General features: G+C 40.0%; 1 protein-coding gene and 1 long non-coding RNA gene across 5 annotated transcripts in view; one reads left to right on the top strand and one right to left on the bottom strand.

The window, feature by feature from the left end:
* Window positions 1-19,938, top strand: part of Adamtsl1 (ADAMTS like 1) — an 895,122-nt gene that overhangs the window by 116,675 nt on the left and 758,509 nt on the right. The gene's annotated exons all lie outside the window — the stretch shown is intronic.
* Window positions 1-19,938, bottom strand: part of LOC116096200 — a 69,451-nt gene that overhangs the window by 33,990 nt on the left and 15,523 nt on the right. Inside the window, exon 4 of one of the 2 annotated variants that reach the window (XR_004120892.1) lies at window positions 16,870-19,421. The exons of the other annotated variant lie outside the window; for it this stretch is intronic. This is a non-coding gene — a long non-coding RNA (uncharacterized LOC116096200). Of the gene's footprint in view, window positions 1-16,869; window positions 19,422-19,938 lie in introns of those variants that run through there. 2 annotated transcript variants of the gene reach the window in all.

The following is a 19,938-nucleotide window of genomic DNA, read 5'->3' on the forward strand; positions in this document are numbered from 1 at the left end:
CCTCTGCCCCTCTCCACTTTAGACACATCCCATGGGCAAGCACCAATACATGACACTATTAATGATACTGTGTTATGTTTGCAGACAGGAATGTAGCTAGCATGATTGCCCTCTGAGAGGCCCCACCCACTAATTGACTCAGACAGAGGCATATAGCCACAGCCAAACAGTAGATGGAGTTTGGGGACTCTTATGGAAGAACAAGAGGAAGGATTCTAGCCCCTAAGGGGATAGGGACTCTACAGGAAAGCCAACAGAATCAACTTACTTGGACCCTTGGAGCTCTCAGAGACTGAATCACCAACCAAAAACATACAGGGGCTGGACCTAGACCTCCCCACACAAATGTAACAGATATGTAGCTTGGTCTTCATATGTGTCTCAAACAACTGGTACCAAAAGCTGTTCCCTGTATGAGGAATATATTCTTCTACCTGGGCTGCCTTCTATGGCCTCAGTGGGAGAGGAAGTGCCTAGCCTTACAGAGGCTTGAAATGCCAGGGATGGGGCATACCTAGAGGGGTCCCCACCTGATCAGAGGAGGAGAGGGAGATATGGGGAAAGGGTTGTGTGAAGGGTTTTCCAGGAGGCAGACAGTGAGCAGGATTTAAGGTGAATACATAATACATAAATAAATTAATAATGATAATTTAAAAAATCTGAATTCACTTTCTCCTTGACACATAGAACTTATCATATTTCATTTTAATGACTAACGTTCTATATATTTCTACTCATGTTTTTCTGCCTAGAGATGTTTCCTATTTATCCTGATTTTTCCAAGGACAATCCTGTCATGTGCCTACATCTTGGTATTTTTTTTCTGATTTATTTATTTATTTTTAAACAATTGTCATTAATGTTCTGTAAGGAATCAATTATATTGGCTTCTACATGATCACGCTCAGAGTTGTGAGCTGCCAATGCAGTGAGCTCAGTCCTGTCTCTAACTGATGAATGAGCTTGAAGGATAATACGTGATTACTTGCCTCCCTTTTCCAACCTTTCCTGGTCTTTCATAAATGCCAGTCTTCCAAGGCATGAGTGAATAGGCAGTGCTAAAGGCTGTGTGATTGTGTAGAGGAAGTTCTTATTCCACTGTCCCTGCTGGACACTTGATTTTTCCAGTCAGCGGACCTGTGACCAAGGTATTCAAGGTGCACAAAACCAGAAGGCTCCAAGTTTGCTGGGCATAGTAAACTATATATTAGGTACAGATAAGATAGAGGTTTGTGGAATTCTGAGATGGCATATGGAGCGCTGCTGCTGCTGCGCCTTAAAGATGGTGCCTGCCATTCTTCTGCTAAGGAGTAAACAAGTCCTTATTTGGCAAGAGGGTTGCACCTGCCAGTGGCCTGATCTTTTGTCATGACTCTGTAGCCAATGATAGCGCAAGACGTGGTATGGGCTCATGGGCAGTCCTACGAAGGGTATTTAAGCAGCACTCACCGACCATTCGGGGGCACACCCTTGATTCTCACATAACTAACAGCTCCTGAGTAAACTGTTGCTGGAAGGAACTGGTGTGCTAGTCTTTCTTCCCTGCTGGCCAGAGTGATGATCGGTGCGGCACAATGGCAGATATCAATCTTACTCTATATGTCTAATGTTTCTAGTTTGCTGATTTTGTTATTTCCTGAAAATATAAACTACAGCTGAGCATTTGTTATATTCCCTTACAATTATTTCAGATAGCAGAGAAAACCTCTTAGAGCCTGAAAGGTTCATGGTCACAGCCATTGTTTAGTTTATGGTTTCTTTTTTTTTTAAAAAAAATTTACACACATAATCACACACAGAGAAACAGAGAGAGAGGGAGAGGGAAAGAGAGAATGTCAGTCATGCTCATACTTAAGACTCATTCTAAAAGTTGCAAATCTTGTTCCAATGTCATGGGAGTACCCATTTAGACAATGTAGAAGTCTGAGCTTCATCTAACTCACTTTGTTTTTAACACTTAAAATACTTTAAATAAGTGTGCCACATCCCAATGAGCTTTAAAAGCTTTTCTTTCTTTTTTCTTTCTTCCTTTCTTTCCTTTTTCCTTTCTCCTTCCTTCCTTCCTTTCTTTCCTTCTCTCTTCTTTCTCCTTCTTTTCCCTTTTTTTAGATGTGGTCTCACTTTATGGCCCAGTCTACAATGGACCTAAAATTTCCTATGTAGCCTCAAACTTGCATTCATTCTCTGCCTTAGCCTCCCAAGATTAGGATTGTCAGTGAACTTCTAGTCATGACTTAAAAGCAATTTTCACTTCTCTAATGACTGAAAATTAGGGGGAGACATATAAAATACTTATTGATATTTGCTATCTACTGAGTGGATTGCAATGGTACTGGAAACTATATGCACAAATGCAAATCCAAGACACAAATGTGATGAAGGAGCATCAGAAAGGAGTTGAAAACTGAGCAGTTACCTCAGAAGACTGGGGGGGGGGTTCAGATGATGTCATACATGCAGCTGTAGAGAGTGCTTGGAGGCTACTCTACAGAACCTGCCTTCTCACTTGGAAAAAATGGCTGTTTACTCAAATTAGTTTAGCTCGTTCATTTCACTACTTCTTGTGCAAAAAGTGAAGCTAGAACTATTAATGTGTTAATTCTGTTAGCAGTAGAATGTTATAAATATTTAATAGCTCTGTTTTAGTTGTTATTAGCTGATTCAAGTAGGAAAAAATCAGTTGGATATTTATCCACTCTGGGGATAAAGGGAAAAGTGAAAATTAATTCAGTTGAAGTTGAAATATTCAACAGAATTGTAAATGCGGCAGTTGTAGATTTGGTTGAAAATTAAAACTCAGGGGTGTGATTGTTTGCTTTGGCTATAGTAGAGTTACATTTGTTGGTAGAGGGCAGAATCATTCAAACACATTTGGGGCTTTGGGAGATGCCAGCAGTGTAGCCACATAATGCTCTTGCAGAAGACCTGAGGTCATTTACCAGTCCCCAGCATTCTGGGTGGCTTAAAACTATCTGTAACCCTAGATCAAGGAGGATATAATACCTCTGGACCTGTTAGTTCATGTAAATGTACAATCTGCCTTCCCACTCCAGCATCCACACATACTTATAATTTAAAATAATAAAAATAAAATAAACATTTAGAAAAACCTAAAGAAATCTTACCTAAGAAATCTGTGGTATAAACTTAACATGAATTGAACGTGGTGTATTTAGAACACATCATTATTTTTATGTAAGCTAGGGTCCACCAAGCATAACATTGTGTCATTGTTATAATAACCAAAGAAGATAGCAGCTTTCAGGCTCCACACAGTTCACCTCACATGATATAAGTCAGACCATATAAACCACTCCTCTATCACTTTTTAAAAATTGAGTTGAAAAGTCAAAATTTTTAGTTTTCTTTGTACACACCATTTGATTAACTCTTGCAATTTTCAAACTGTATAAAGATTTGCTATACATAGATTTCCAATAATCTATAGCAAAAAAAAAAAATCTCCAAATAACATTAAAAACACCAGCATGGCAACACGTGCTTTTGCTTTTTATCTGGGTCTGTCTGAAGCTTTGGAAGACCTAATCTTGTATCCTATAATCATGTTGAGGTCTTTGTAACTGTGTGCTCTAAGTTTTGATTGCATGTTGTTCAAAATCAGTTCAATGATGACATTGTTGAGTTTAACACATGTATGAAAAGTCAAAGCTTTTAATTTTGAAGGTTTTGGTGAATTGCACTTACTGGGGAAATTAAAAGATTACAAACAGTGAGTGGTTGAGAGGTCTTTCTCCTTTGCATGGGAGGCAGTGGGTAAATGACATCAGTATACTTAGCTGAAGAACGAATTGCAAAGCAAAGAAATACGTACGGTTTGGATTTTTTAAAAGTCTTATGAAACCTGATGTGAAACTTGTTTGGCTATTTATAAAATAGAATTCTAATGCTGGTTGAACTTGAAAAACAAATCAGTGAATTGATACCTGAAGGAAACTAGGTCTTGTTGGTTAGCTATTCAGTAGCCCGATGAGGCATTTTAGGGATCATCTCACTAAATTCTTATCTGCACTCTTGCAGATGGGTGAAAATGATGTTTTCTTGAGGAAGATGGAAGAGATTTTAGACAGAACAGCTTGTTGGAAACTGCTATGAGGACAAAGGCTCAGAAAGTAGGCATGCTTGCTAACAAACTTATCCCCAAGTGGCTCTTCATAGCACAGTGCTCGTTGCACTTGCTTCACAATGGTCCAGTCTTTTTCTGTATACATTGTAGCTCCATTAGAGCTACCAGGGCTGCTCTAGTAACCATAGTAGGCTGATTCTCATACATTCCATTTCACCTGTGTTTCCTTATGGACACAGGTTTCAGTGTAAGTTATATTTTGTGAAGCTTAGAGTCATGGAAGCAGGGAGTTAAATATTTAACCTATTTGTCTACGGGATGCTAGCAATATGGCCCCTAAATGCCTTGTGGCTCATGGAAGCAAGATCCTCCCCAGTTCATGCTCATTAGTAGATCTTAAACATTACAAATTTGCCAGCTACGAGAATATCCATAGAACCACCCTTGTAAATGTTTCTGTGATAGGGAATTACTAAAGAAAGCCTCATAGCTGGCTAATTAAATGAGGATCCCCTTCGCCAGTCAAATCTAAGGAAAATAGTCATTCACACTAGAATACCTGAGAAATAAAATTTGGGTGACCCCAGACCATTCCTTGCTAAACTTGCCACCCACCACAATCACCTGGGGCATAAGAAGTAGCACACGCACATACATCCCCCATACACATATCACAATAGCATTTGAATCTCTGTGAGGTAGGTCTGTGCACGTTTCTCAGAGTTTCTAAGGAGATTGAGTTGGGAAGCACCGTGCCAGGTTCCTCCCAACGACTGGAAGGTGCTGTCATTTCATTAGATGGGGAAAGTTAGCCCAAGAAAGTAACTGGAACTCTTAAAAGTTTGTGTTTTAGGAAATATTTATAACAGAAGAGAAAGAAGTTCTGAAATAAGTAGACTCATACTAGAACACACAAAACAGACTATGTGATCTCAGTCTCACACTCCCGAGTCTATGGTAAGAAAGACTGCCACAGACTGAGGTTTCTTACGGGGTCCCTTGTACCATGGGACAATGGGTTCTGGCCAAGTGTGCACAGGATTTGGCTGTGACAAACAGACTCAACACAAGTAGTGTAGGATCTGAGTGTATTTCTCAAAAATGACATGAGTCTTTTACAATCATTGCAAAAGAGAGATGAAAAATCTGGCAGCTCAGTGGTCTGGGTACCTCTGAGGCCATCTAAAACACACTAGGTTTAAAGCAGCAGCCATCTCCTCTGGACTGGTGCAGCACCCCCAGGCTCTGAGCACACTCAGGCTGCATGGGCCTGGCTGGAGTCCCGGGGGGCTGTGGGTGCTCCAGTCAGGAGGACAGAGGCTTGAATCTCAAATGCTGAATGCTGAATGCTGAATTTCAAATGCTCAGTCTCTTGAATCTTGACTGGTGCTGCACCCCCTGGGCCCAAGCACTCTGGGCCCGGGGGGTGGGGTGGGGTAAGACTGCAGACTGCATGACTGCATGACTAAGTCCTAGTCCACCTAAGTTCTAGTTCTAGTCAGAGTGCGAGCTAGTCCGAATGCTGAATGCAGACTGTCACTCTCTCTCTCTCTCTCTCTCTCTCTCTCTCTCTCTCTCTCTCTCTCTCTCTCTCTCTCTCTCTCTGTCCCGCCCATCCTAGGTAAAACACCCACTATGATGATCTTTTGGGGAAGTAGAGATGAGTCTCTTGCTAATTCCTAGGAATGGTTCAGCTGTAGTACCTCACTGAGAATGAGGATTTTACTTGACCTTGCCCTGGGATAAGCCTTCCATTCTATAAACTTCAATGCCTTATGTACAATGCTGGAGGCAATTAGTCTGGGTGGATAAATTCCAAGCCAGGGTTTGGCTAAGATGTTGGAACATTGGTGAAGGTCAGAGAGCAAATCCGATTTTGTCCAGCTGTTAATAAATCATATCTTGGTGGGCAACTAGCACATGAGTTCGAGGACATATCTGGGCTACCTCTGAGTTAGGGGTGCCAGGCGACAATGTGAGGGCAGGAGACTGACTTTCCTTGAAGTTTTCGCCTCAAACTGCTGTCATGCAGTGTGCATGACAAAAGACCTTCTCAGCAGCCAAACCAGTTTGAAAATTTATTTTATAAGTACTTGAAAAATTATAGTAAAAGTTACCAGGAGTGCATTTATAAATTGTTTATTATCAACCTGTATGTGATTAGCTATTCTCAGGTTGTCAGTAACTCATTTGGTATAGTAAAAATATATTTTAGATTTTTTTAGGAAAATTTCCAAAATTATCCATTAAGATGATGGGAAACAAATAAATGCAATTCATCTCCATTTCTATTGCCCTTATCCAATGTCTACGGTCATATTATGTTCCCTCTTTATGGTTGCATGATCTCCTACCCAATAACTTCTCATAGTTTCTTCCCTTTGTCATCCCTAGGAACCATTGTCATAATCAACAGCAAATATTTATTGAGCACCTGCTATGTGTAGGCTATCACACTAGGTATAAAAATAGGTCTTTCTTACTTCCTGTAGGGAATAGCCTTTGATCTAGTTTGGATAGTGGGCATTCACCGAAGTTACACGCCAAGTGGTTGTGGATCAAATAGAACTAAGGGCAGACAGCTGCTGTGTTACACAGATGGGGTTCAAGTTGAGCCCTGAATGAAAAAGTAAGTCTTCAGAGGATAGACACAAAGAGGATACTGATACATCAGTGAATGCCTGACAACAGTGACTAGGCATTGGGCCTTTCAGTATGACATTGCCATGTACAGATGTGTTGAGCTGCATTCATGGTTATCTTATGCCATTGTCTGGACACACTTGGAAGGGATAGGGAATTGTGTATGCTTCTAGGAAACAATGAACCGACTGTGTGGTGGAAAGAGAGTTTGCTTTACCTTCTTACAAGGAGGATCCGAGCTAGGTTAGGACTGCACTTCATGGCTCTTTATGTTTTGGTGTGGGAGTTTCAGGTGGAAGACATTACTAATGAGGCACTCATTTGGTTGGGATGGTTTTCTAATCCTACACTATTTCTTTAATATCTTATAAGTGGGTTGTATGATGATGGAAAAACAAGAATGACCCTGCTTATGGATAAACTTCAGTTCAAACTGCCAAGCAAAAGTCAACATATTCAGGGATCTCTTCACCAATTATAGAATTATAGAACTAAAAGCTGTTAAGTGCCCTTAAGAGTACTAACTATTCAGTCCCTGAACCCTTTAGCTTTTACACTGCCTAGATTTACCTAAGTCAACAACAAACCACTGTCAGAGTTATGGTTACGGTGTAGATCAGTGGATCTTCAGTCTTAAACCTTCCCTCTGCCAAGTGTTGCTTTTCTGGCTACATAATATTACAATGTTTTATTATTTTTCATAACAAAGAACATAGAATTTGAAATAATTCAACATCTTAGTTGTGATTTTCCATGCTATTGAGTAGAAACTATAGGAAAGTACCCTGTAGAGACAATTGGGGTCCTGATTTCTGGAATTTTGACCATATATTAGCCCATTCCAACATTATATGCTATTTACCTTTTTGGACTTCTAGTTCCATATCAGCTAAAAATGATGTTATACTTGAATAGTTACATGCCATGAGGCTTTGAAAAAGCAATTTAATATGTTCTGTGTCAAAATGTTGCTTATCAGAAAGCAGAACAACATCACTGAGAATGTGTAGCATGAAGATTTCAGGCATCACTGTTTTCCTAAGTGAACCCTGATGCCTCTGGTTATTCTACTACTATTTAAATACCAATTAAATCAGTGGCTGGAGTTAGCCCTAGTGAACGCGGTACCAATAAGAGTAGGCCTGAAGTGTTCACACAAAGAAAGTGATTTTGCCTTTTTTGCCAACTCTGGGCAAATTCAGAAAGAAGGAAGAAATCTGGAGAGATGGTTTTTGACTAAAACTTGGCATTATGCTTTAAGCCTGTCCACAAAGATGCTCATTCATGATCAATGAATGCTTATTAAATTAGATGAATGGGTAGATCCCAGAGGGAACTTAATTGTCCAAGCACAAAAACATTGCCCCATTGTAAAAATCCATACATATGGTGCAAGGCCGTTACTCTGCAGAGAATTTAACTCTATTTTACCCTCGTGTGTACTAAGCATTATCTACTCTGGGTCAGACTTCGTACTTTTGTTTTGCTTTGTTTAGTTTAATTTGGTCTAGAATTTCTCCTTTAAGGAAGAGTTGTGTGGCCCCTTACATCCTTGAGTCTCTTTGTTTTCTGTGTGATGTTGACATAACTAAGTTCAGTATTTACATTTCACTTAACTTTGTTGGAGGAAAAAACCTCATACTCTGAAATAAAAGGTGAAAGGGGACAATGTACACACAGACAGAGTAGATGGGGAGATGTTGGGAAAACCATTTGTAATTAAAATTAGTATCCTAGAACGGGGCAGATATTGCTGTATTTCTGACTACTATGTAGAGCAGGCCTGTTTCTAATTATGTGCATCATTATTTTTTAAATTTCAAGTCCTTAAAATACACACACACACACACACACACACACACACACACACACTGCTCTAAAATATGGCAAGCTGGAGCTAAATTATAAAATAGTCATATAATGAAGATGATTTGTTTGTTAAGATTATTAATGGGCTGCTACAATGGAGATATTCACAATAAAAGTCTCAAAATGGTTTGAGACCCAAAATAAAACAGCTATTCATTTCTGTCACATAGAATCTAGCTTGCATATGTGTAGGGGTGGGTGTGGGAAGGGTCTTGGTCTCTGTGTTGTCACTACAGTGCTAAGAACATGACCCCTGTGTCACTTGTTGTCTTGCATCTTCAATGTATGACTTCCATCTTGTCATTCATGCTGACGGTTCTAGTTGGTGATCATGACATAGACATGTCAGCATCAAAAGGAAAGGAAAGAAAAATGTAAACTCTTTCATCTTATAGGATCAAGCCAAAGGTCCAACTTGCATCCAATCAGCCTGTTTATATATGTGAAGTGGATAATGTATAGATTCATGGCCATGTGTCCAGCCAAACACCATTAACATATTAGGATGAAAGAAACAGAAATCTCTGTTGCAGGAAATAAAATTTACCAAGACCTTAATTTGTTCAGTAGACAGTTTGCATCAGTAAAGATGGAAACCATAATGACAGCAATATAGTTGTCTGTTTGTTGCTTATATATAATCTAACAGCCTCATTATGTGACATAAACTATTGTCTGACATAGAAGAAAGCTAAAGTTCGAGCAAAATAAAGGAGCTGTCCCATGAAACATAGTAATTAGTATCTGTAGAATTATAGAAAATGCATTTTCTTGGAGTTTTTAATGACCAAATTAGAGACCATAATTTCTTTGGGGGATGCTGGCAACCATGTTAAAGAAAATATAATAAGGATTACAATAAGTTTGCAGTGGGGGATGGAGATTAAAAAGGATTAATTCTAGAAACATTGAAGGTTGTGTCATGGTTTAGGAAGAGAGTACACATGATCCTAGGGCCTGTAGAAAGACCTAAATGTGATAGATAAGCAAATGCAGGTATAAGCACAGAGCTCTGACGAGGTCTTGAAATGGTAGACACCATAGCAGTTGTTTGAACAGAAAGTATGGAGAACTGTCAATTGGGTTTTAAAAATAGGCAATGAAAAATAAAATCTGAGGTCTTGGTTTTCAACCAGTGAGATTTTACCACCATAGGGACCAGTGTCTTGTTTATCGTAACATAGTAGGGAAGTGTTATTGGCATTTAGTAGGTAAAGTTCGGGAATGCTGAAATACCCAGAATGAGCCCCCATGACACAGAAGCCTCTATCCAAAATGGCAATGTTGCTGATCTCTGGATGCCATCTCTGAGGTGTGCAAAGGCACAGAAACCACAGAAAACAACAGCTCTTGATGATGGGGTGAGAAGAAAGGGGTTTGTGATGAAGCTGAGGCTCTAGGGATGGGTGCTGATTGGCTGGTCCTGATGTTTGTGAGATGAGGCTGCAATATGAAGATTAATTTTTTTTTGCAAGTACATACAGCAGATCCAGGAGACTTTAAATTGATACCTCTATACATAATCAGGTTTCTGAGTTGGCAGAGAAAAATAAAGATGAACTTGGAAATATACTATTTGGTATTACTGAGAGAAAAATTCCCCAACTACTTGGTTTGGGAGGAAAGGATGAGTTCAGTTTTGAGTTGTTGGCCTCCCTTTGGTATTTAGAAAGCAGGGTCTATGATGCGAGGCTGATTTGAGTCCTCCACTCAACGCCAGCTGAGGTTGGAGCCCCATAAGAAAACATCAGCAAGGAAGTCTATGTACTGCATGTGGGCCAGGATGTAACACTCCTCATTTTGGAGTCATTCTGATCTGAGAAGGAAACGTATATTTTAGATTTTGTCGCTGGCATCTCTGCCTTGGGGGAAGTTGCTGAGTTGGATTTCTATTTAACAATGTTATAGTTTTGATGGTGGTGATTTGATTGTATCAGAGTGTTCGCAGAACCATTTAGGACACTCTAAAAGAAAGTATTCGCAGCTCCATTTAGAATACTCTAGAAGAAATGTTTGTATTGTTGTTTGTTTTATCAACACATTGTGGCATGTTTCCTTTATAACAAAATATATTGCTACACAAATCTTTGATATTACTTCATTCTGAATGTATTACAAATGTAGCATAGAACAATGAAATCTGTGAAAAGCAAGAAGGTATGGAGAGAACATTAATTTTATTAAGTAATAAATTGGTTAATTAGTTATGGCATAGTTATCAGAAATGTAAGATGTATAATCTAAAATTTACAAATATGACATAAACTATTACTACAGGAATGCAAGAATTTGGGTAAGTGAGTACTGTATTATCCCTGATTTTTTTGTTTGAAAATGTCAAATTATTGAAAAATAAAGTTCATTTTTTAAAGTTGAGGGAGATGGAAGAACAGGAAAATGATCATCAGCAGGTTCAAAGTTAAATTTAAATAAAAATGTTTGTGTTGCTGGAAAGTACAACTGTAGGTAACAACAATGTGCTGTATTAAAAACAAAACAAAACAACAACAAAAAGCCACTGTAAATATACAATCAGAATGCTTCCTCAAGAAATGCCACATGTTTGAAGGAAATGGATGGGACATCAATCAAAGCATCACATGGTATATATAGGCACTGAAACATCAGATAGTCCCCCATAAACATAGCAAATTTTTATGTTATCAGCTAAAATAGTCTTACATTTTTTTTGAAACACTGGTAATCATATATATTTGTAAAATAATTGTTAGTGATGGAGGAGTGGAGCGGTGCATGCGCTGTTGAGAGAAGCCAAACTGGTGACAAAACAAGCGGGAAAAGACTGAGGTTGACGGTGAATCATGGCATTGCCCAGTGGTGTCAATGAGAGATGTGCAGCAGTATGGAGCTTACTTTAGCAGATGTAGACTCAGCCCAACAAGCTGCTCAGTCGTGGGATCACCCTAGAGCTTGGCAGTGAGGGAGCCTTGAGATAAAAAACGTTTTCTATATTAGGCTTTCACAAAAAACAATTTGTCCTGTCATGCTGCTGAGGCCCATGTGTGAGTCAATGCTCCTGAAATGGCCCGATCTGGGTTGATGTCCCAGGGCTGTGTTGTCACCTGAGGACAAGCAGATGTTCATGGCCTATGCCACGGCCTGAGTCCATGTTTATGTCCATGGGGCATGCTGCCCCAAGGAGACTGTACTGATGTCCGTGGCCTGTGCTGCCACCTGACACTGTAGTGGTAACCAGATCCAGCCTGCTTCCTGAAGCCATGTCCAGGTCCATAGTCCTGCTGGGGTCTGGATTGATGTCTATACCCCATGTTACACTGAAGGACAACTGAAGGTCCCTGATATGCGCTGCTGCCTGAAGCCATGTTGTTTCTCAACATGTTGATGTTCATGGTCTGTGCTGCCACTGGGGACCACAGAGATCCACACTGCCACTTGATGCCATGGTGATATCAGGGTCTATGCTGCAGCCTAAAACCATGTTGATATCTAGAGCCAATGCTGATGCTGGGGGCCATGCTTGATATGGGTGGCCTATGGGGCCATCTGGGTCCATGGTGTTGTCTAGACCCATGAAGCCACCAAAGGCCAAGGGCCATGATCTTATTGCAGCATTAGTCTGCCCCTTAAATAGAATTGAGTCATTCTTCCACATCCTTGCTGGAAGGCATGTATTGTGGAGGTAGACACCCCAACATCCTATCATAGGTTTTAAGAGTTCTCTCCGATGGCTTCCTGTTTAGGCTGTTACTAGTTTGTTGGAGGAGGGATGGAGGAGATAGGTAGGTGAAGTCCTTCTTTCTTAACTGTTTGTCTGTAGTCATCGATATCACTGTCAAAGTACTTTATTTGCTCTTTATGATCTTGGCAGCATAGATCATGAGCTTCCACATAGTTTCTGACATCAGCACAGACTACAAACATGGCTCCTGCTTGCAATAGGGCTTTGGATCCAAATAAGGTCCTCCATTGCAGCAGGGATCATGAACATGAAGGCTTCCTGCTGCAGCATAGACTACTGACATCTGCAAGGCATTTGGTGGCAACATAGTCATGGATATGAATATAGTCTTACATTTTTAAGTAGATTTTTATGAGTGACTAAGGGCTGAACATTAGCGTATCACCTGTACTCTCACTCCCTCTTTGCTTCCTCTACCCTCAGCTGCAATGCTCTGTGCACTTACCCCCATGCAGTCCTTCCTGTGCTTCAGATAATGCGTCCAGAAAGGGAGCAGACTCCATCCATCAGATTCCTAGGGCAACTGCATCAATGTGCCACAGAGTGGCCAAAAAATCTCACAGAAATTTATTCTTTGACAGTTGGAGAGGGTATTATTCTATTTTCCAAATGTCATTATGATTGGTTCTGGTGGTGACTCTGGGCTTGTCTAGGTCCATCTCATGTTTCTCTCCTACTTTCTAGAAGTTTGTGACAGTGCTTGGTGTTGCAGAGTTTGTAGATGGATGTAGCCCTCCAATAGTCGCCACCTTCTTGCTCTCCTTTCTCTTGCAAAATCACCAGTAATTTAATCTAGGGCTCATTCTAAGTCCAACACAACCCCCAGGATCTTCAACTCAATTATATATGAAGTCCCTTCTTCAAGCTCTATCACACTGATAGTTACTAGGAGTTTGGACTTAGATATATATTTTTGAGAAACATAATATAGACTGCTATGTACGAGTAGTCGTACGAGTGTGTGCTCTCCTTTCCCTCCACTCATTATCAGAATGAACATGTGTCACTGTTCCGGCCAATGAGACATGAAGGGAGACTCACTTGGTGTTATCTGAAGAAAAGGTTTTCTTGATCTTGAAAAATAGCCAAAGCCAAGGAGACCTTTTCTTTTCTCTAGATAATTGGATTTATTAATATCAAACCTGAGATGGCACAGCCATCTTGTGAAGACTATGTCACATAATAAAGTCACTATGTGGATAAGGGACAGGGCAGAGCCAAGAGCTGGAAAGAAATGGACCCGGGACCCCAAGGCACAGTCCCTGAGGCTGCCTTTATTATGTAAGGTAACTGAGTTCTGAAGGTCACTTGAAGCCAGAGGAAGCAGCACAGATGAATTGTCTATGTTCTGGTTTCTTGAGAGGAAATTTAACAGCCTCTGTCATGCAAGGAAAAGTTTTAAATAGAATTTGACCTTTCTCACAACCTAGGATGACACTGAGCAAAAATGAAAGTGTTTGGAGATTTAAATCTGATTATATAGAAGACAAGATATATTACTTAAACTATTTGAAGTTAAAGTATTAGACTTCAATGTAACAAATGCTTTACACTGCCTTTCAGTTTTATCAGTGGCATTCCTCCTAAGGTCAAGTACGTAGGAGACTGGAGCCCAGGCTTTCACAGACTTACACCAAATTAGGGAAACCTGTACTGGGAGTCAACAATCTCTTGCCTTCTGAGAATGAGTTTTTAGAATTAGCCTTTCTGTTGATAAGGCTTGAGTTTATATTTTCTCTATGTTAGACTATTGTAACAATTAAAAATAAAAAAAATACCTGTGATAAATAAAGTCATTTTTCAGTCCACATTAACTGGTCTTTGTATAGCTGATGAAGTATGCTCCTCTTGTGATACATCACTCAAATGAAGTCTAGTGGAAAGCTAAAGGGCCAGTGTCAACAGTGTCACAGACCAGAGCAGGACTTAGGGTGGGATGGGGCAGGCAGAGGTTGGTGAACTTCAAGGCAGTTTCCCATGTGGAATGGCTATAGTGCCGTACTTCCACAATAAGCCACTGGTTTGATGAAACAAGGAAGCTCTTCTACCATCATGGTGCTGATAAAGTGATGTTGCATGCCAACTATGAGATGCCATGTTTCTATACAAACTCAGCAACATTAGATTGCTCTTTAGAGTTAATTCTGGTCAGTGGAGTCCTGTATTAACAGTTACAATAGGTAACCTATAAAACTTGATGTACTAATACTTCATGTGTTCTCCCACCCTGGCGCTGATGCACCCTGGCAGACAGTGTCACCAGACAGGACTATAGAGGATAATCTTGAAATGAAGCTAGAGTACTAAAGCTGTGTTTATTATTTAAGTGCCAATGTAAGATTCTGTTGAGCCTTAGCTTACTGGGGACCCCCTGAGTGAACCATGTGGAGCCTGGATCAATGCAAAAAGCAAGAGGATTTTTATTGTTCCAGTACACTGGGGTCATCCCAGACCCAAAGGAGAAGCAGCGAACCCCCAGAACAAAAGCACCCACTCTTTATACTTTTTCAGAATATAGGTTTTAGGTAACAGTATCTCTCATTGGCGGAGCCCATTGTTCTTTGTTTCCATTGGTGGCCACTGGTGAGGAGATATCTTTGCCAAAGAGGTGGTGAGAGATCTGCCCCCACTGTGGTAGGGACACCTCCTGGAACCTTTACTCCCTGTGGTTGGGGAATCTCCTGGGGGCTGGATGTTACTCAGTGAATTCTTTTGAAACTTCCTGACCTTAAGCTCAATGGAAATTCCTGGCCTCCTGGTGTTTTCCGAGATGTTCCTTTTTACTCGGTTCTCACACCACTTATATGCTTTTTATATCATATATTAAGTAGTCTACCTCATGGCAGTAAAGGAATAAATAAAAAGAAAAGGTATGCGTTGTGAAGCTTAATCAAGAAAGCTGGATTTGTCAGAACTTTGGCGCTTTTCTATATTTTCTCAGTTGGATTTGCTACTTTTTTCTAATTGTACCTTGTCCTCTCAAACAGACACTGAGTGACATCAGTGGCTTTGTCTTTATCTCACTGACCCTCTGTGAGGCTGATGGAGGGTACATGATCAGTATCTTCAGGTGTCAGGAGAATGCTCCAAATCCAGAAAGAGGCCTAAGGCACGGAATTCTTAGGCCACATGATTTGTATCACAAAGCCAAATTACAAGAATTTGTAAATTCTTATAATTTTCAAAAATCATAAGAAGATTGTTTCATATGTGACACTCTTGTGTACTTATCATTTTTCAATTACTCTTTTCATATCTAAGTAGGAAGTTTCACATGTAGAGAGATGAAAGTAGAGTTTCTCTTTTTTTAGACTAAGTAGAGTGTTCATGTTTATACAACAGCACCAGTGGCGTTCACCCCTACCCTAGAAGATCATAAACTTATCCCATCAGCCAGTCAACAAACATTAACCTTAACAATTATATTTATTTATGTTTGCAGACATGGCCCTTGCCTGTCTAAAGCTTCCAGTCTAGACCACACATACACACACACACACACACACACACACACACACACACACAGAATGCAAAGTTGCATGCTGCAGGAAATGCCTGATGAAAAAGAAGTACTGTGCAAGAAAGTGCCATGTGCTTTCTTGACCCATGTGGAATGGCTGAGTAGTAAAAAATGCTGCTTAGAAGCAGATAGTCACACTGTGTTGGAAGGAATGAGTGAGACCTGATCTCTTGACACAGAGAATCATGTCTGAGAAAAAGTCCCCAGGATGTGTGATGTCACGGAGGGGCATGAGTTTACTCATGCTGAGATACTCAGGGTCAGTCTAGCTTAGCCAAGCCCTCCTGCCATGGGTGTGGTAGCTCTGTGATGCAGACCATGTTACCTCAGGCCTTCTTCGCAGGATTTTAAGCCTGCCAGTGACTGATCTCTGGAAGCATTGTCCTGACATCCAAAGATGCTGACTGTGACCAGCAAGCACAGCAGACACTGTACCAGAAATAGCAACAGTTTTGTTTGCTGTTTTTTTGTTTTTGTTTTTGTTTTTTCATTTAAAAAGTCTTTCTGGTATCTTGTTTCTAAGTTACTCAAGATTCAGATTACTTTTATATGTGGGCTGGGGGACATTCTTGGAAATTAGTGCTACATGTGTCCCACATCTTTAGAAAAAATATTATGATCAGTAGAAATGAAAATCAAATAGTCTCCACTGCTTTATGGTGGCCACCAAGTTTTCAAGAGCCAATGGTCTTGAATATGAAATTCTGATTCAAAACTTTCTTGTCTTTCTTCAGATTTTATCCTTCTGGTTTCCCTAATTTTTTGATACTTGCCTTGGGCCAAACAGGGACAAAATAAAACCTCACAATGTGAAGGACCAGCAAACATGCCATTCTATTTTGGAGCTTCTGTAGGAGACAGGCTGGAAGGCCAGGTTGAGGCTCAGGCTGTGCTCTAAGCAAGGGCCCTTGTATGGAGCAGTCAGGTTTGAGGTCAACACAATCTCATGTGTCCTTTCTGCTATGGGCCTCTTCCTTGGTCTTATAATAAGACAAAGAGGACAGGAGGGAGGGTACATCTCTGTCATTGCTCATTATATTGCTCTTTTATTTTCTCAAAAAGGAAAAAAATGTTCTACTGGGAATTAAATTTTTTTCATGCTCTTTCACAATGAACAGATGAATTTATTTCCAAAAATTATACGAAAATTGTTTCAGCATGTTCCGTACGTGACACTCTCTTAATTTTTAAAAACAAGAGACATATTCTGATCTCATGTAAAATTGTATATTGTAATAATAATATGATGTGCTCCACCTTCTTAATTATCAACCATTCTTGACTCATTCTGAATATATTCAGTTGACTGTTACATTCCCAAGTCTTTCCTTAACAAACTCATCCAAACAGAAACCTTTAGATCACTGTCATCTCCTACCACTTCCATGTTAATTTCTTTATTAACTATTTGTACAAATATTTCTGAACAGTTATAGTGTAACAGGTTCTGGTAAGGCTCTGGAATGAACAAGTCTTGATTTTCTACCCTACATCTTCAAGGTCCCAGCGGTTATCAGACAAGGGCTTTTGAGTGGGAGAGTCTTAACTTTCTTAAACTTGATGTGTAGTGTTTATCCTTCATGACATTCAGGTTCTGGTTTTGCTAAAAGTACTGCAGGATGGACCAATAGCTCAGTGGGTAAGGATACTTGCTGTCAAATCTGACAAGCTGAGTTTGATCCCAGGAACCACATGGTGGAAGATGAGAATTGATTCCTGACATGTGTGTTGTACACTACCAAAAAATACATAAAATACATAATAAATACCAAAAATAAATAATAGTGTAAAGGACAAATACTTAGTGATTATATACCAAGTATGACAGTATTTCAGTGCCCTGTGTAGTCCTTGTATCATCAGAGGGCAGGGAGTAGATTTGTGGCTACTGGATAGCACTGTAAATCTAGTTTGGGGGATCCCCTCTCACTCAGGGTGAATGCAGCACTCTAGAGAATGGGCTGGGCTATGCACATGGCACATGGCCTCTGGTGAGCAGTTCTCTTAAAAAGCCAGACAAAGTTACAAGACTTAGTATCTCAACCAAAATACTAAAGTAGTGCCAATGAGATTTTAGCACCTACTCAGCATTAGCTAAGAGCAGTTATGGAGCTGCCCTGATAGACTGAGTTGTAAAACACAAGACTTTGGGTCTCACAGACTCAGGCCAGTTTTACTGGCTCTGTTTTCAAAGCATTTGTTTGTAATCATCATACTCGTATTACAGTTGCTCCTCATAGTAAGTGCTGCTACAGGCCCATCAGAGGAAGTGTATAAAATAGGGTCAACCTCATCATGCTTTGGCAGATTAAAGTTTTCTCATAGAAGCTATAAAAACTGGTCTAAAAACCCTTCTACAAACTATAAATACGCCCATAAGACTACTTAAATGTCAATATACTAAATGTTTAATACACATACAAAGAGCATAATGATTGTTGATTTTCTCTGGTTCCTTCCTGAAATCCCAGAGTCTTTTCAAAGTTAAGAAAAACAAGGAGTCAGAAGTTTATGCATCATGTACATGTCACCTAATTGTTGGGGTGTTTGGCCTGGTGAATTCTGCATTATGCCATTTATTTTGCACATGCCTATGGCAGTGGGGATATTCCTGATGGAGAAAATTGGTGAGGTAAATTAGGAAAGAGCTCTGGCTTTGGTTAAATCCCCAAGGTTATACAAGTCCATACCATCCATCTTCAATCCCTGCAAGGCTTAGTAATCAAAATATAGGATTGAAGCCCTTTTGGAAGCCATCTGCTAATAGCTAAGCTTTCATGTTTTGTTTTGTATGTTTTATGCTTAAAAATACACCATTAACTTGAGTGGTTACTATTGCAACTTTAAAAGAAACACTGTCTAAGCTATTGTCCAGAAAACTATAAGCAAAATTATGTTCCCAGGATCTCCTGCACAAGTCACAGGCTTCTGTAACATATTTCAGACAATTAAAGATGAAGTATGTTCTTCCAGTATTATGAATCATTGATATGAAAGGCAATCTTGGTAAGGCAATTTGAACAACCTCTTTGGTGGCTGTGGAGGGAGACTTGGGTTCAGGTGGTCTGTGATGGCCTTGCTGAAGGTTTGGCTATCTTCTGACCTTGTAGATGTTGCCTTGTCTCAGAGACTGTTCCCCATAGCTTTCCCCTGGAAAGCAAATGAGTTATTCTCTCTTCAGAGAGAAACCTATTGGCACTTCCTCACACATTCTCCACATGAACAACACATAGGCAGAGGGTCATTTTCTAACAAGGTATTATCCCTGGGTGGTAAAGAGCAAAAGAAGAGGCAATAAAAAGAGACTTAGGTAGTAGGAACCTTCAAATCTTCCCATGGCAGCAGTTCAGAGTGTGGGAAATGGCCAAGAGGAGGGAATGTAAGTGCACAAACACATGCCTGAGTTCTGAGACCCTCCAGGTAGAGCCACTGAGAGGAGATGCTCAGCTGCACCGCATCCAGCGTGCTCCCTAGGCTCCTGCAGAAACAGGTCTGGCTTTCAGCTGCATCTCTCTGTCCTCTCTTCATGCTCCTTCTCTGTATTGCATTTGTCTCCTGTTACATGATTCCTTAAAGAATAAACCCTTAAAATATTAAAAAGTTTGGCAAGATGACAAAGGAAAGTAAGCACACAATTTTGTTTAATTCTCTCTAGAATCAACTGGGGAATCTCTCAGGAAAAGTTTCTAGATACCTGGGAGTAGTCAGCTAGATTTCCATGGTCCTGGTAGAGGTGAGAACATATTCTTGGAAGCTGACCTATCCTGCAGGCAGAATCGGCCTTCCTAGAACATATTCTATCTAAGGGCATTGTATTTTCCGATTTGAAGGCTAACTCTGCACATGCTTTTTTCATGTATGTAGGGTTTGTGTATAGCCATGGGTTAGGTGACTTTCTCTACATAAAAGAAAAACTTTTATAAATAGCCTAATAGAAAAATTTTCCCTAATAAGTTGTTTTCGGGTGCAAATTAATTATGAGATGTCTGGCTAAGAAATGATTTTTGCAATCACTTTCCAAATGCCTTCTGCTTGAAAAACAATTTAAATAGTGCATGAATTATTTTAAAGTGTGTTTGTAAAGCTTCTGTGAAGACCAGG

The sequence above is a fragment of the Mastomys coucha genome, unplaced genomic scaffold (assembly GCF_008632895.1).
Source record: "Mastomys coucha isolate ucsf_1 unplaced genomic scaffold, UCSF_Mcou_1 pScaffold18, whole genome shotgun sequence".
In the NCBI taxonomy this organism is placed as follows: Eukaryota; Metazoa; Chordata; class Mammalia; order Rodentia; family Muridae; genus Mastomys; species Mastomys coucha.